Genomic DNA, 15,518 nt, shown 5'->3' on the forward strand with positions numbered 1-15,518 from the left:
GATCTGCTGTCATGGGAACTGGGTTCAGCTGCCATGATTTTACTTTCCTTTGCGTGTGAAGTGGCTGCAGCAGCAGTGGTGGTATGAAAGGCTGGAAAACACACAGCTTGGCCAAATTTCAGTACTTTTCCATAGGAGTGGTGCTAGGATATATTTGCAAGTTCCAAGGGTGTGTGTGGGTCTCTGGGGAGGGTTTCAATACCAAGTTTTTCCAAGGGAAGGTCTCTGGCTAGCATGCAATTTACATTGTATCTCCATGTATTCATAGAAATCACTGATTATCTCTGGTTGAAATGTTCTTCAAACCAACCCTGAGGCAGTTGACCGAGATGCTGAATTTCAACACAAATAGTCTCAATTCAATTGAGTACAAGTCCTCTACTGGAAAGTGTTGAGTAAGTTTAATTATAAGCCACTGCAGTGGTGATAATAAGTGTGTCTAGCAGTGCCTGTGGTACTCTCATTCCTGGTGTAAATAAATTAGTCAGATCAAGCATTAGGAAAATCCATGTACTGTAAAGATGATGAATTGTTGGAAGAGGCTGCAGAGGAAAAGCTGTGAAGTTTTCCTCACTGGAAGTTGTTAAGAGCATACTGGAGAAATACCTGCCAGTGCATGGCCTGAATGCACTCAGACTTGCTTCGGGCAGAGGCACGGGGAAGAAATAAAATAGAGGACTGTTTGAGATCTCTTTCAGCCTGGGATGGAAGGAGAACGCATTCATGAGTTAATAACCATTTCACATAATTTTGTAATGTGTCTCTCACTTCTCCGTGCTGAATGTTGCCTTAAGTGGTAATTTGCTTTCTTTTGCATCCCCTTATCAAAAAGACACCACAGCTATAGTTAATTATGCAAGGAATGTATCAAGAGTCGATGCAGTGGCATTTCATAAATGTTACAGTGTTGCCTGCTGCTCCAAATTCTGCTCCTGGTCATGAGTAGCAAATCTTGAAAACCTCAAATTTGGAATTCTCCCCTTTCCTTGCAATATTATCATTTGCACTTGAGGCTTCCACGTGCAGCTGCAGCCAGGCTTGGCGGGGAGAATAAGGCAGCCTTGGCCCAGGTGCATCTCTATAAGGTATTTCAGTGGTAGAAAAAAGGGTAATTTGAATAGCTGTTCAGGAACCAGAATTGTGTAGCCAGAAGTAGCACTTACTTCCCGGAAAAGGGTATATGTGAGTGGAATGGACAGGAGCTTCAGTGGGTATTTTGCCTTGCTGCTTGGAGCTGTCGGACTTCAATGTCTGCCCTAAGAGCAGAGGAATACCAGGGACCTGCTGAGAGAGGCTGCTGCTTTGAGTCACTCTTGGCAGGAGCCTCTCCCCTTCAACTGAAAACGGAGACTAATTTCCTGATTTAGGAGACATAATTTGTTCTGAGAAGTTGGGCAATGTAAATACCAGCAACAAGGATCCTCCTGAAAGAGGAGAGCACTGCTGGAATACCTACCTGCTGGACATATATTTCCCTGGAATCTGCTGTAGGTGGGGCATGACTTGTGGCAAGCAGAAACCTGCTGTAGTTACTCTGGGGTTGAATTTGCTGTTACCTATTATCAAAAATAGACTCCTGTGTTCTGGTGTATAACTGGGTTTATTATCAGTCTCTTGTGTATTAGTACTGCTTATCTTTCCAAGGTCCTAGTCTGCTTCTAGCAGATATCTCCTTGGAAAGCCTGGGTGTCATTTTTGTTGATATTGCAGTCTCTCTGCAGGCCAGAACAATAGTCTTTTTACTCCTCAGCTCCCCTGCTGCTGAAGCTGAATGTCAGGGATTTGCAGAGCAGAGAGCCAGAGAAGAAGAGTGGGGCAGTCTGGGCTGCTGCTTGTTTTTCATCAGTTGTAATGCTATTCCTCCAGGCATAAGGTGCATCCCAAGTCTCTCTATTCCACTTGCAAATAGTTTCAACTCTTTCTCCAGTTTAAGGGGTTTTTTTCTAGGGTGAGGTCAGAAACCCAATGTGTTCATGTATTGCCCAACAGGAAGAGTGAAAGTTCCCACCCTACATGTTTGTACAGTTAAACACGGGCTAAAAAACAGAAATGCAGATGGTTTGGGGTTTTATTTTTAACTTCCATGTTATATCCACAAGACCACCAGATCTTTATGACAAGGTGCTTCATAGTCATGGGGATATTCAGCATCAGAGGTGACAGGTGGAGAGCTGGCCCTTCCCAAGTGTTGTACCACTTTAAGCTGTTCTGGAGCAAACAAAGCTGAAGTTCTCAGAATGGATGTGTGAGAGAAGCAGAAGAGAGGGAGATTTTTCTCCTTGTATTAGAAAGTTAAAGCAAAATGTTTGGTTTCACTTTTTCAGTTCATGCAGTTTTTTGAAACATCAGTACTATTATGCTGGTGAGAAATCTGGGGAGTGTTGCAGGAGTTAATTCAAAACCTTACTTTTGTCTTGCATAGTAATTGGTTAGTAACAGACGTACTTAGGACAATATGTGCAAAAATGTTACTTTTCCGCAGAGTGATGGTGTTCAACCCCTCAGTGTCCTGTAAAAGCTTTTGTGGGCCTGTTCTTCTCTCAGACCATTTTAGGGAACTATGCTGGGGAGTGGGTAAGTGGCTGCTTAGGGCAGGACCCAGGCTGTTGCTTGATGTGAGGACAGCAGAAGTATCAGCTCCAGGATGGGTTATTACTATTGCCCAGTGCCCATCTCAGATGTTTAAAACTGAGTTGGTATGTTCACCACAAACATGACAGTCTGTCATTGTTCAACCTGCTTTTGTGTGTTTGTGTCATTTAAATAGTGTAGAGCAGAGGACAGAGGAATTGTATTCCCTGCTTACCTAAAGACACCAAATGCATGTTGTACACAAGGTAGAAATCCACTTTTTCATTTTCTTTGGTGTAACATTACTTCTAAAGATAAGACATGCCTAATACATGAGTTGGTTCCCTACATGCCATTAGTCTCATACATGCCATAGAAGAAGGCCACCTCCTTGTGGTAACCAGGAAGGAACAGATGTTTTTATCACCTTTGGTCACTGTGAGTAGTGCCTTACTCATGATAACCACACATTTAGATCAGTCAGGCTATTTGTGCAGTACAGTGTTATTCGCTGTGTGGGAGATTATCAGAGGCTGGTCTCTATTAAAAAAAAAACCCAACAAGTTTTCTCTTGCACTAGAATGTTTCCAATGGGATCACCTATTTAATTCTTGCATTAGAATGTTTCCAGTGGGATCACCTCCTTTATGCAGGGAACATTTGTAAAAATGACTCCCTGCTGAAATGAATTGTGATTTCAGCAGAGCAGTTGTGGCAATTTAGGAACAGCTCTACTTTAAACTCATGTGCCTGGACTCAGGGTGCCCTGGATAAGAAAACTGGGTAGATTTGACTGTGCACTGTGGTTCCAGCTTTCACCAAGGCAGGATCTAAACCTTGTTGCTTTGTGAAGACACTGGTGTATTCATCCTGAAATGTTTTTCTGCTTCTGGTGAAATGCTGTACCTACCTTGCATTTGATAAAGAAATAAATGATAACTGCCAATCTGTCTCTCCTTGGCAAAAGCTCCATTTGTAATTACTGTTTTATTTGCTTTCATGAAGATGCCTGGGCTTGTTAAGTCCTGCAGTGTTTGACTGAGCTGAGTGGTGGGATCAAGGAGAGTTGCTGTGAAATTTTTTTCTGCTTTGGTAAAAGTCAGCTCAGTGCACAGAGTTGGTGAGATGCCAGAGAGATGTGTTTTTCTGAAGCCTAAACTCTGTTTTGTGTGAATGTCATGTAAGGACTGTGAGATGAGTTCAAGGAGGAAGAGGGGAGCTCATTTCTCATAATGGAAATCCTTGCAAAGAATTTGTTTAAGACCAGGACAGGTAAAGGGAGTGGTATTCTTCAACTGAGTGTTCCGAGTGAGGGCTGGAATAGAGTGGATGTTGAATGAGTGTTAGAGACTGAATGTGTCCAACCTTGTATATGTGCATTTAGTCTTGCATGTTGCCTTCGATGTGGAGTTGTTAATTTTTTTTTTCAACTTAGAATTAAAAACAAAACAGCTGGGGGATGTTTTCCCCCTCGTGTGGGTGTTGTTTCCCTGGTCCTGGCTGCTCTGAGAGGCATTGTTCATTGCCAAGGTCTGAGTGTGGTTTAAGGTTAATAGTTAGGATTAGGGGTTAGGATTAAGGGTTGGGTTAGATTTAGTCAGGGTTAGGCTTAGAGTTAGGGTTCACAAAGCTTAATTATGTCTCTCCACACACCATAAGCTCATCTGCACTATTATCTTGCTGATTAAATTGCAGTGATCTGTTTTGTTTATAAGCAAAAAGTGATATGTAAGAGTTGAGAGGCAGTAATTGGAATTTTCCAGTGCTTTTTAAGCAGGGAACTGTAGCACTAAGCTTTCTCCATCTTGAACTTTCTCTTTTGTTAAAGGTAATGTATCTACATAGATATTTTTCCCTGTGAATGTTTTTTTAAATAGAAATTTTCCACTCATTGTCCATTAATATAATTTGGCACAAAGATAGGCTAATTGCATGGGCGGGCACAGTAGACAGAGATATAAATCTCTTCCAGTGACAGTGTCTTGAAATAGCAATCAGTTAAGATATCATCACTGCAGTGTTATATTGCAGATAGATTTTGCTGTCTTTCTGTGGGGGTAGAGTGTTGTATGGAACCCATACACGTGTTTGTGCAGATCCATGTGTTGCTATGTGTGTGGGTATGCACACGTGTGTTCTGTGTGTGCACTTGTGGATATTTAATGCTATTGGATCCTTCTGTCACTGAACCATCAGGGTATGGTGGATAGTACCATGTAAAGATCTGAGCAAAAAACAGCCTCTGCCTTTTTTAAATCCAGCTTCACCCATATTGTAACACTCTGCTGTTGGTGTCAGCTGTTTCCCACAGTGCTCAGGGGGGAGATGTGACCCTCCGAGGTCATGTTTAGCTATTCCAGGCCCATCTAACATCCCTGAAAATCCTGGGGTTGACCAGCTTTGAACTCAATATTTGAAGACAGATTTCAAGGGATTAAATGTACTCTTGGCTTGTTTTCTTTCTTGGTTTATTTTCACCAGCAGGTCCTCAGTTACCCACCTTCTTGCCTGTCCCCACAGGGAAGCACTTTGCTTGTCTCTCCTGTTGTCACACCCTAAACTGAGTAATGGCAGTCTGTCACCTCAGGCTCGCTGGAAAAGCTGTAAAATGCCAGACCAGAAGTGGCAGGCATGAGGTTTTGTGTTCTGCTTGTTGTGGTCACCTGCTGCTCAGTGCAGGGACCTGCAGAGAAAGGACATTTGTGTGGCTGTTCCTCTTCTGCCATGTTCCAGCTGTGGAATCACAGCTCACAATCTGTTTTTGTCTGGTTTTCCATTACTGGTGTATTCACTCTGTTTAATACAAGCAAAAATACTCCAGAAGCAAACCTGGCTCTGACATGTTAGTCCTGGCTCCCTGTCCTCTTGTGTTGATCTCTTCTTGCCCATGTTGCCATTGGGCCACCAATGGGACAAGTCTGGAGACTCAGCATCAGGGAATCTCTGAGTCACTGATGACACAGCTGCAGAAATTGATTTTCTTGGCAGAAGAGACTAAAACAGGCGTGGTTTTAGAGAAAAAAAAATCCTTTGGTAGCCACATTACGTTGCCATTTAAAAAATGGCATGTTCTGTCAGAAACGCTGCTTCCAACCTTTCTTCCTTGCTTTGGATTTAGAAACACGCTCTTTGATGTGGAGAGCAGACTTGGGGCCATAGGTCCTGCCTTTGGGTGTCTACCCCTTCAAGGGAAAGGCTATTTTCTAAATCCAGGACTCAAGTCTGAGTGTCTTTACCAGAGTTAGCTGCTACATGTCCTCCTGTGCCTCCAGTGCATACAGCACCCTCCTGGGTGGAGTGCAGGCACTGGCTGTTCTCTAGGGCTGCGACTCATTCCCTCCTTGCTGTGCAGCTGCTCTGCTTAACCACGGCAGCACAGTTTAAACCAGAAGCCAATGCAACACATGATACCCAGCTATCTGTAGCATGACATGGTGTGTTAGCACTTCAAAGGCAGCCCAGAGCCTCGTGGTTGTCCTCTCAAACAGACCCTGCTGCCTGCTAAACATAAAAAGACATCGTGTAAATAGCCTCACTTGCATCAAAATCAGGTCACCAGCTGCAGATCTGGCTCCACATGTCTGGTGTGTTCTTTACCAGCAGAGATAATGGTATTTAAAGTGACTTTTACTGAGGTTTTTGACTCTCTGTTGTATTTTACTGCATCTGGCTCCATTACTGGCTTTCTTACCATTCCCATAACATCTTTTTCTTTTTGGGAGCTGTTGTAAATGCAGAACCTTGTCGAGCTGAAAGCATTAAAGCCAAGGGGTTCATGAAGAGCAGAACAGGCTGTTTCTGACTCTAGTTGCTTATAGCTGGATTCAAAGGAAGCTGACACATCAGTCACCTCATATCCAGTCCCATGGTTCTACCTTAATTTTAAGCTAGAGTACACAATGTTTGTCCATGTAAAAGGCCATAATGAAAACAAAGGTGTTGGAAGAAATCAGGTAATTTACTTTTTATGGGTGTTCCTTCCTTCCTGGTTTATTGAAACACCTCCAGACAATAAACTCATCTTTAAGTAGTTACAGCTAATGTAATTAATGTAAATTAAGCCTAATGAGCAGTTTAACATAAGTGCCCCACACATTCAATTTATGAGCACAGACTGCTGAAAAAAATGACCATTGAACAAGTTACTGGCATAGTCTGAAGTATGTGGGTCTTACTGTATAAAGTAGTATTAAAGTCATGTTAGGAGGCATCAGAATTTCTTCAGACATCCAAATTCTCTGACACAAAAGCACAAGCTTTTGAACATTTTGAAAGCTGAGTTTTTGAAAGTTTGGATAAATTTGCCTTTTGCTGGAATTTTAAAAATCTGAATAACTCTTACCAAGAAAAGCCTTTTTTGTGCCACTTCATCCTCAGTGGCCGTGTTTCTTTTCAGAAGTTGTCTGTCATGTGCTAATATAAAGAAGTACTTACAACAAAACATGTTGGCACCAAGCACTAAGTGTGAGTATGAAAATGTGTGAATCTGAAAATGGACCAGAGCTGTGGTTACAGTTACAATTTTTGCAGATGAGTGATTTGATTTGGAAAAAAATCCTTCCAAAGCTGGGGTGACATGCTGGTTCATGGAAGCAGGCTGTCACTGCTGAGAGGGCAAGTTCATGATTTAACAAACAGCACTTTTTCATTTTCCCTTTTTAATCGCAGAAGTCAGTCAGAGTTCTTCTCCTGCAAGTTGGGCCACGAGGAAGAACAACTTCCTCTTCATCCTTTTTCTCACTGTATGTATGAAACTAAGGGGTGATTTTTTTCCTACCAGTTTTAGTAACTAGAGTCACAACAAACCATTCAGGATTGCACATAATAATGATGGCTCAGTTTGTTTAGAAAGTTTACTTTGCCCTGTAGCAGCCAGCACATGTTTCACCATATGGAGTTTTTCAGTCTCTTGCGCTCTGTAGCTGCTGGGAGCAGAGGACACTTGGGTGGGTGAGGAGCACCGCTGTCCTGCCTTCCCTCTGTGCTGGGAGCAGTGGACTCCAGGACTGGTCCCAGCAGCCTTTGTCCTGATTTTCAACAGACAGAGCACCCAGTTTGCCTGGTGCACTGACCTGTTTGCCCATGGCTTCCTGAACTCACTCAGCCATGGCCTTTTTCCTCCAGTTCTCAACTGGGCAGCTCTTGAGGCTGCCAGTCCTCCTTGTCTCTGTCCTGGCAGCAGCAAAACAAACTCTCTCCTGTTCTTCTCCTTTGCACATTTGCAGTCTGCCTTCAAGAAAAAGACTTCTCCTTGCAGCTTTTGTTTATTAAACTGAGGAAAAGAGCAACGCCCCAGACCCAAAGCCCTGACATTTCCTGGCAGCATGGCAGTGATTCAGGCCTACTGTAGGCAGGCACAAATCCTGTCACCTCCTCACCATGTCATTTGGGAATATCATTACAATAGTGCACGTTTCACACAGCAGTATTTCCTCAGTGTCCTGGCCCTGGAAAACCTCCTGTTACTGGATACTCACCAAATTGTTAATGGAAAGTTTGGAAGCAGATGTGGCAAGATTTGTAAATACATATTAGCTATCTTGCTTCTTCCTGGATGATGGGACCTCATCACAGATTTGGAGAAAGGCTTACATTTTCCCTTAGCTAGGGCTCAAAGCCCAGACCTACTCGTACTTTCAAGCAGGCTTATTTCTCATAGCTGTGTTCCCAGAAACAGGCACAGAGAATGTAACAGAAGTATTCCCAAGATTAACCTGTTAGCCAGAAACATCCTGAGAAGAGTAATCTGCCTAGAGGGATGGGTGCTGAACATATTCTTGCTGCTACTATTAGGCTATTAGGTCCCCCTCTTCCTGCCATTTGAGACTTCTTTATTAGTTTCTAACAGCTTTTATTTTCTCATATGTTTCTGCCTGGCTTTTGTTGCACATCTCTTTGACTCCTGGGAACCTGATTTCTTTGAACTGCAAGAGAAATTGGCTGTAATTAACTCCCTTTTTTTTTTTTTTTTTTAATTAAAAAAAAAAAAAAGGTGTCTTCAAGTGTCTCTATGTAAATCTCCACAATGGTACCTCTTTAATCTGATCCTGTAATGCCTTGCATTTTTTTTTTATTTTTCTACCTTGTTCCTACAGTATTTTACTGCTCAGGTACAGTGGAGCCCCTGTGAAGGCAGGAAAATACAGCTCCTCTGAAAATCAGCTCTGTAGCGACACAGCATCACATTTGTTGATGGTGGTGGTGGCAGGGAAGTTCTGTGTTGGTTAATAGATGTGTTAATGCTATAAATTGGCCAGGTCTTGAATGTGTGTTCTCTCAGGGGACTGCCAGCACAGAAGAGCCTGCAGTCCCATTTTCAGACCAGGCTATGGGATCAGTGCTGAATCTATTTTTCTTCAGGAATGAAAGTGCTGTGATTTAAAAAGGTTGCTTTCTTTGCATGAGCTGGGTTGCTGTCAGTGGCAGTACTGCCAGGGAAAGGCAGCATCCTGTCAAAGCTGTGCTTTGCATAAAGCAGCAAGAATGCCTCAGTATGGTCAGTAACCCTCTTCCTATGGCCCTGTTAGTTTGCAGACAAAAAAGAATGATTTAGGCAAAAGATGCTCTTTAGCAAGTAGGACTGGTAGAAGTTTATTTGTTTTTGATGGCCTCTGTTTTATACCTGTGGTTTTCTTAATATATCTGAATGTTAAATAAAAACCATAGCAGCGATTTTAAATATAAAAATTTAGAGGCTTGAGTGGAATTAAGGAAGAGGCAGGAGATTGGTTTGGCTGCTGTATTGGTAAAGCCACTGGCACAACCTATAGAATTGGTTAAACCGTAGAAATAAGCATGTCTTTCTGAAAAATTGAAATGTTAGCTTCTACACTTTAAAAAAAATTACTGTGTGGCAGGATAGGGAGCTGGTTAAGACTTGGCCCTGTTCACAGAGCATCTTGGAAGCAGTTAAAAAAAAAACAGATGAATTATTCTATTTGCTTAAAAAATAGGTTTAGTTTGTAAATAACATGAGAAGGTGCAGCAAGAAGGATGTTGTAGGACTGTTTGAGAACAGTCTTATAGCAATTTAGAACTGAAAGGTTTTTCTTTATCAAAATTCTGGATATAAAATGGTTTCATCTGGTGCTTACTAGAAATGAAGGGCTTGCCTGTGTCATTCCAAAATGTGCAGTTATGGAAATGAGCAGTTAATGGGGAATCTGAAAGTGGTGAGAAAGCATGGCCAGGTGTATATCAGAAAGCAATTCTTCCTCCATCTCCTCCTCATTTTGCTTGATGGAAAAGCAACACTGTACGGCCTTTTCTATCACTCTGCAATCACAAAAAAATTAAAAGCCCAAATCTCTTTCATGTCAATGATGTTTCAAGAGGATTCCAGGTCTAAAAGGAGAAAGAAAAACAAGTTGTTTTGCATTTATTTTCTTTGTTTTGTGGGGTTTTTTTAGAGCTAGAAATACACTGTGAAGATTGTACAATCAGGGAAAGGCCTGGGAGCTTCAGCTGTACTAAGCTCTCTGGGCCAGAACCACTGGAGAAGGCCTCATGGCATCTCCACACTGGGATGGCCAAAGGCTCCTGGGGCTGGAGGGCTGAGCAGGGTCATAGGGAGTCTTCCTCAGCAATGCCTGTGTCCTGCTGCCTGGCCAGAAGGGGGTTAAGGGCTGCTCACCTGCTCCATGATTCAGACAGATTCCAAGGAAGAAGGTGTGCCTTTTTGTGCAGGAAATCAGAAGACACAAAGGGAGATGCCTTTGCTACTTCAGCTGTAGGAAGAAGCTGTATTTTGTGTTACTTGGGCATTGTCTTTGACTGAGTAAGAAATGCCCAGAGGAAAAGGGCCAGTGAAGACTTTGTGGTGGGAATATACTGAGATTTCCTAGATTTTCCTAGACAGGTTAACAAGCTTTTCCAAATTTACAGTCTTTGGAAGCAGCTTTGCTGCTGGACCATGAGTTCCTGCATGGGAGTTGAACCTACTTGCATAATCCATGTCCCAGCTCAGTTGTTTTCTAGTTATGAATTGATCAGGTCATTGATTTATTGCAAGCGTCAGAATTTGGAAGTATTTTACGTGGGACAGTCTGTTCTAAGGACTGTTTTTGCGTTGTTAATTTAGTAATACAAAACTGCATGTGCTGCTTGGCCTTTCTCTAACAGCATTTAATAGTGCTCTTTCTGACTGTTGCATTCTTTTTTGAAGATCAAAAGTGTTTTGCCTGCTTTTAAAGAAAGCAACCAATTCAGCCAAACTTACAGAGAAAGTCACCTGGTATAAGCTTGGGGACCCAGACATGCTTTTCCATTTACAGGAAGGATGCTGTTACTTGGCAGAAATGGAGCATAAACAAAGAAAGAAACAGTGAGAATGTGATTACCAGGCACATGGAAAATAACTTCCAGGCAAGTCCCTTTAAGATCAAGAAGTGTTAAGACTGATCCTGTCCACACTGACCCCAGGCAGGTCACCACTGACCCAAGTCCAGCCAAGGGTACGAGCTGGCAAGAGGGCAAACACATACCAGTTTGCATAAATTAGTCCTGTTATGGCATTCATCCTGAGCTAGGCTGTGTAAGGAAGAGGTAGAACATCTTGGAAGCAGTTATAATAGCTTCCTTCTGGGAAGAAATTTGATGGTTTGCCATTGTTTTTCTGTGGCTGAGATGGCAGAGGTAGATGTGCCATTGTTCACAAATGATGCTGTGACAGTTCCCTGCTCTGGATTGTTGTGCCTTGCCTGGAGCCAGTGACTCTCATGGCTGCCAAGGGCAGACCATAGTCTAAAACTGTTTGTGAGGAGCCACCCAGTTGCTGTGATATTTAGTGGTTCAATACAGAGAAGGGGTTGCTCCCTCTTCATGGACCCGTTCAAAAGTTCTCCACCCTCTTTAAGAGGCAGTGAAAATGGTGAAGCTGTGAACCAAGGGAAACCAAGGGCTGCAGAGAGCATCAAATCTTTTTTCTGGACAAAACTGTTCCTAGCACCTCCTTGTCTCATGTGCCCTGAAAAATCCCCTCTGTTTTTACAACTAGGAGGGCCTCAGGGTGTCCTTCTCAGACAGAAGCTGTGCATCTAACCCCTCATCTCAGTGGAGACCTCGGACCCTTTGCAGTGCTAGTTGCTTGTGAGCCCTTCTCTTCAAATTCATCCCAGTTTTTATTTTTGGTTCATAATACCCCACCCCAGAGGGCTTCTTTAAAAACTGTCTGAAAGCGAGAGAAACACTCTTGCAGTGAAGAGTCCCTGAGATTCTGGGACAGGCAGTAAAAAAATTTTACTTTCCACTCTTTCTTTTAATTACTTTCAGAATTTACTGCAGGGTTCCTCTGCCCTCTTAAATGAGGCTGGATATTTTTTGGGTTCTGTACATTCTGCATGGATCCTCTCCTGCTTAGTAACTCCAGTTTCTTTGGGGGCCCTGGTTCTCCCAGCCCCTCGTGGGAGAGGGGCTGTGGACCCCTGGCCTTGGCATCACTCCTTGCCGGATGCCTCACTGGGATTTATCACTTCCTCCAAGGTGGCGGCTTTAGAATCCCGGCAGTGTTTGTGCTGCCTGACACATGAGCATTGCCTCCCATGAGGATTTCATTAGTTTCCTGCTGCTGCAGTGTCTCTGATAGCTGAAGTATCTGATCCAATAAAAGTTCATGTCTCAGCAGATGCTGCGGCTTCAGCAAACAATGGTCTGTCAAGTGTAGAAGGTAGTGTTTATGCATACATTTTAATTTTTGTTTGCACAGTACTTTTAAGGTGTAAAATACCTCAGAAATGCTGGCTTCTCATTGTAACTATTATCACTGTCGTCTTAATTTATTCATGAGAAATTAGTGCAAAAAGTGAGAGTTCTTCTGAAGTTCTTTAGTCACACCATGCCGGGTGTCTTGGAGGAATCTGGTCTGACACAAGTCTGCTCCAACACCCCAGTGCACACAGCAAGAGGAGTTGGAAACCATGTTTTAGTTAGAGAACTGTGGCTGAATTGTTATCATAGAAACATGTTGGAATGAGTGACCCAACTGGAACACTGCAATTGAGGGCTACAAGCTTTTCAGAAGAGATAGACTGGGAAGGGGCAGGAGCATTGCACTTTCTGTTAAGGAATGGATGGATTGTGAAGGGCTGCCTCTGGGAAACACCCACGAGCAGGTTGAGCTTGTGGGTAAAAGTCAAGGACCACACCAGCAAAAGACACCTCATGGGTGGGGTCTACTACAGGAGTCTGGCCAGGGGAAGCCCGTTGACGGGGCCTCTTGCCTCAGCTACAGGAAGCATCGCACTCACAAACTCTCATCCTGATGGGGGATTTCAACCATCCAGCTATCTGCTGGGAAAGCAATACAGAGCTGGCTGTAAGCAATCCAGGAGATTCCTGGAGTGCATCAAGGGTAAATTTCAGATCCAAGTATTAGACAAACCAATGAGGGAAGGAGCATTAGTGGACCTGCTGCTCACCAACACAAATGAGCCCATACAGGGGTTAAGATTGGAGGCAGCCTGGGCTGTAGTGGTGACCATGCCCTGGCTGAGTTTGTGATCTCAAGAAACATGGGTGTGGCAAAGAGCAAAGTCAGGACCCTGAACTTTAGAACAGTGAACTTCCAGCTGTTTAAAGAATTAGTGGATAAGATTCCATGGGAAACTGTCCTTGACTGACCAGAGCTGGCAACTCTTTAAGGCCACTTTTCTTAGAGCACATGACCTCTCCCTTCCAGTGTGTAAGAAATCAAGTAAGGCAGGCCAGAAACCAGCATGGCTGAGCAGGAACCTTCCTCTCAAGCTGATGACCAAGAAGAAAATGCACAGCTAGTGGAAGCAGGGTCCGATAACTGGGGAATGTACAGGGATACCGTTTGGATGTGTTGGGATGGGATCAGGAAAGGTAAAGCACAGATGAAATGGGACTTGGCAAGGGATGTGAAGAATAACTGTAAGGGATTCTTTAAGTACCGTGGTCAGAAAAGAAGGGCCAGAGAGTGTACCATCCCCCCACCCCCTCCAATAAAGGAGAAGGGAGAGTTGGTGTCAAGGGAGGGGATCCTGCCCATCTTCTCTCATGAGACCCCACCTGGAGTGCTGCATCCAGCTCTGGGGTCCTCAGCACAAGAAGGAGGTGGGTCTGCTGGAATGAGACCAAAGGAGAGCCATAATCACGGTCAGAGGAATGGAGCACCTCTCCTATGAGGACAGGCTGAGACAGCTGGAGTTGTTTAGCCTGGAGAAGAGAAGGCTCCAGGGAGACTTCGTTGTGATCTTCCAGTACTTAAATGGGGTTATAAAAGAGAGGGAGAGCAACGTTTTACATGGGCAGATAGTGATGGGACAAGGGAGAATTGTTTTAAACTGAAAGAGGAGAGACTTAGATTAGGCGTTAGAAAGAAATTCTTCACTGCGAGGGTGATAAGGCACAGGTTTCCCAGAGAAGTTGTGGATGTCCCATCCTTGGCAGTGCTCAAGGCCAGGCTGGATGGGGCTCTGGTTAACCTGGCCTAGTGGAAGTTGTATCTGTGGGTTTGGAACGAGATGATCTTTAACGTCACTTCCAACCCAAGCCATTGTATGGTTCTGATTCTATGAAGTCGGTGTAAAACTGCGTACAAAAAGACACTGACTGATACACTGCAGTGGGTGACACCAGCAGATAAAGATATTTTTGCAAAACTCTTCCTTTACTGTGATGAGGGCCAGGGAAGAGCACATCCTGGAGAGAGCAACAGCAAAACAAATAGCCTTGTGATCAAGCTCTGTCTGAGGTGTGTGTTCTGTGTTTATCTCTTAATTTAGCAGTATTGGGAAAACCCACAAAGGAAAAAATGTGGATATTTTCCAGATGCAAAGTGATTCAGGGCTGTAATTAGAAATGCTTGCCTACTGAAATATGTGTACAATTGCCACGGGATACTGTAACTAGCAACATCCATTGGATTGCTTTTAAAGCCAAAGCAGTAATACTGTCCTAGTGTACCTGAAGTCTGCACCAGTGCTTGGCAAACCTGCCACTGCATGGCAGGTTTAGGTTCTGTACAGCTTAGGAAATGATGCTTTTACTGCTCAGCTGCATCAGCTGAGAAATCTTTGTCAAACTCGTTTGTATCTGAGTCCCGTGCAGAGTGCACTGAGTGATTCCACTCTTACAAGGATTTACTTTATTCCTTTCAGTTTAATTACAGAAAAGAGTGAACTGGGAGGGTTTTGTTTGCTTCGATTTGGTTTTCTTTACTTTTGATTGCACAGGGATTCTGTGTGCTAAGAAGCCACTAAAAAGAAACAGAATGAGAGTGAGTGAGAGATTATGTGCGATAGGAATAGAGCCTGTCACAGAGGTGCAGATTGTTTATTGCTGCCGTGCTTTGAGAAGTGACAGCAACTGGCTGTAATTCTCCCGGTGCTGCCCAGCTGCTTTGATCAGCAGCGAAACTGTTAACAGTGCCTGACAATTAATTATTGTCGATGGGCATTGCAGTTTGAACTTCCCCTGCCAAACAGTAACAGATCACACCCGTCAGGGCTATTGTCTAAGGCTTTCTTTGGACGTATCACTGGGTTGAATCACGTTGTGCTTCTTCTCAGGATTTTCTTCCTCAGCCACCGTGGTTAGAGAGTCGCCCTGGTTTTCTGAGCGAGAGCTGGGATCGCAGACAGGGTGCTGGCAGCGCGTGGGAGATGTGTTTGAGTGCCATGTGCCCCTGGAGCAGAGGCTGTGCGTGCGGGTGTCTTCTCTGCGTCCTGTGCTGATCTGCAGCTTGGAGCAGAGTAGCATCCAGGCGGGGATCAGAAAGCCCTCTGTGCATGTAGCAGGCGGTGAGGAGCTGGGGAAGGGCTGGGGGCTCTGAATGCAGGTGTCGCGTGGGAGAGAAGAGTGATTGCCGTCTGAGGCAGCGAGCATTGCGGTGAGTGTCCTTTTCCCCTTCCCCAAGACTGATCCCAACCTTCCTACTTTCTTGTAACTCTCTAAAATCCTCCCTTTGTGTAGGCTCTTTCTTTATG

At 43.9% G+C, this 15,518-nt stretch overlaps 1 protein-coding gene across 10 annotated transcripts in view; it reads left to right on the forward strand.

Moving 5' to 3' along the window:
• The window catches only part of LOC121669610 (oxysterol-binding protein-related protein 5-like), a 138,717-nt gene that overhangs the window by 83,620 nt on the left and 39,579 nt on the right, over window positions 1-15,518 (forward strand). The window contains exon 1 of one of the 10 annotated variants that reach the window (XM_042038770.1): window positions 15,070-15,421. The exons of the other annotated variants lie outside the window; for them this stretch is intronic. The gene's annotated coding sequence lies outside the window, so the exon portion shown is untranslated. Of the gene's footprint in view, window positions 1-15,069; window positions 15,422-15,518 lie in introns of those variants that run through there. 10 annotated transcript variants of the gene reach the window in all.

The sequence above is a fragment of the Corvus kubaryi genome, unplaced genomic scaffold, assembly GCF_017639235.1.
Source record: "Corvus kubaryi isolate FWS band 111438036 unplaced genomic scaffold, C.kubaryi_AGA036_p1.0 37392, whole genome shotgun sequence".
NCBI lineage: Eukaryota > Metazoa > Chordata > Aves > Passeriformes > Corvidae > Corvus > Corvus kubaryi.